Source organism: Halyomorpha halys, unplaced genomic scaffold (genome assembly GCF_000696795.3).
Source record: "Halyomorpha halys isolate HHAL.00 unplaced genomic scaffold, Hhal_1.1 Scaffold1074.1, whole genome shotgun sequence".
Classification (NCBI taxonomy): domain Eukaryota; kingdom Metazoa; phylum Arthropoda; class Insecta; order Hemiptera; family Pentatomidae; genus Halyomorpha; species Halyomorpha halys.
This window is the reverse complement of record NW_027106021.1, coordinates 132379-134865: the sequence shown is the minus strand read 5'-3', so window position 1 is coordinate 134865 and position 2487 is coordinate 132379.

Sequence of the window (2487 nt, the reverse complement as noted above, 5' to 3'; positions counted from 1 at the left end):
CTTGGGCTATTTAAATAATGTTTACGTAATTAACAAAGGGTTTCTTTTATTTATTTCGGCCTAGTTTGGAGTATTCTGCGGCAAAACTAACTTCACCGATTTATAATAATCGAGAAGAAACAAGCTTAACAAAAAGTTTTAACATTTTTAAATAGCTTGCTTTTTATCTATAAAATAATTCTACGTTTGAACAACATATTTTTACGTATTTTGTTCAATATCACACATTACTTTATTTATATTAATATTAACATTAAAAATCATAATTCATATTCAATACTAATTTCATCACTATAATAATATTTTGGGCCGCCCATTGCTCAGTGGTTAAGACACTGTCTTACCAATTTGATCTCTATTGGCGGTGCCGGTTCGAATCCGGCCTGGGACCTTGACTTTTTTCATTGTGTGGCGGTCCCACAAAATGAACAACTTTAACCCCCAACCATGGTAAGGCAGTATAGGATTCCAATGGGAGTCTTGGCCGAGAAAAAAAAAAATTATCGGGCGTGAGGTAGCCATTGGGTAAAGCGCGTGGTTACTAACTCCAAGGATCTGAATTTGAATCCGGCTGGGCATAAAATTGCTTTCTGTTACACTGTAGCCGTGAGTGGGTTCTGGAGCCCTCATGAGGTCCACCCCACCCAGCCTCTTAAATTGGGTAAAAATCTAGCGGTCGAGCGTCATTCTGACCAAATCACCTCCTTGCACAACCGTTTGTCTAGTAACAGTACTTCTACCTTACAAAGGTTCAGCCTTGACCCTTCATGGGTTGTATCGGTACAGATTTTAATTTTAATTTAATTTTTTTTTTAATCCAATCCTTACAGTCCAAAATCCTTAACGCTCCTTACTTTGTCACAAATTAAGTCATCCATCATGACCTCAATGTCCCATATGTTGCCGATTTGGCCAGAACCAGATACCATTCCTTCCATGGAAAACTTCTCAACCAGCAAAATCCACTTGTTCCTAACCTGGCTTCTCCTTCATTGCCTAATAATACTCCTACGCGTCTGAAAAGAAGATGGCCTCGGGATCTTCTCCTCTAGAAATGTTATTGGAGTTCTATCAATGGGTAGAAAAAAAAAATAATTAATTTTTAATAATATTTATCTCACCATTTTTTATAATAGCACAAGTCTAAGAGAAAATAACTTTTTTAAAATTTGATTTGATTATTTTGGCTGATCGTTATGTATTTTGGTGTTCTTAGCCTCAGATGAAGGCCTGAAATTTTGACCGAAACGCAGACGCTAATAAATACGTTTTTACTTATTTATTGTGTTGGCAGTCCCAACCATCTTCTTCTCATGTATTTCCTTATTGCAGTTTTGAATAACTGTACCTTCATACATGAAATACTCGAGAAAACCCCTCCCACGAGTGGGAATATAAGTTATTGTGTGAGCGAATGGCCTTGCTAAAATCAGGTGATCACTCTTGTAATACGTCATAATGAGTAATGAATTAACAGATTACTTGTTTTATTATAATTTAAACAATAAAAAAATTAAGTAGTCGGCATATTTATGTAGAATAGAGAACCATATATAACAGGATAAATATCTTATGTATAATGTAGGCTCATAAAATAAAAAATTGGAACGGTATAAAATTCATTCAAAACGAGAATCTTCTCATTCAGAATACTAGTTGGACACAGATTGTTGATGTTAATTCTATCAAGCTGTATTTACTTTTCGAGACCGGTTTTGCCGCTTCTCAACTCAAGTCCAAACCCTTGAACAGAATTCCTTGCGGTCGGTGGGAATCCAAAACGGCTCTCCAAGGACGTTAGGTTGATGGACATGCACACTAAATAAGGCTCCACTAAATATTTAGGACACTAAGTATAAATTAATTTAAATCTTCAATGTATTTAATTATTTCATTCAATATGTTTTGTCCTTTACTGAGAGGTAACTCTCAATTCCGTTCTGGACAGATAAACATAAACTGCCATCTCCCCTCCTTTTTTTTTAGGTCATCATAGTACAAGAGCTCAAGAGGAGAAAAAAGTCAGTTTTTTATTACTTTTATGAAAACTATGTATAATTACTATTGAAAACTGATGAATCTGCTAAGTATGGGTGGGGGGAATAAAAAATGTCGCCTGTTTCAAAACCTTAAAAAAAATTAATTTTACACTATCAGCTTATATCTTAAAAACTACCAACAACACTAGAAAATCTAAAAGAAAATTTTTTAAAGGAGAGTAAATTTGCTGAAATATGAGCCCTAATAGAACTATTTACGTCCAATATTTCTAGAGACATAGCTTTTAAAAAAGCAACATTTCTTAAAAATCAACTGAAAGATTAGTAGTTACTTAATAAACATATTGTACAGAACGTAGAAAAATGAAACTAACTAATGAAAAGATCATTAGTTAGGGAATTTATTTTGAAAAATCTATATCTCAAAAACCTAACCTGGCTTCTCCTTCACAACCTAATAATCCTCCTAGACGTCTGAAAAGAAGAT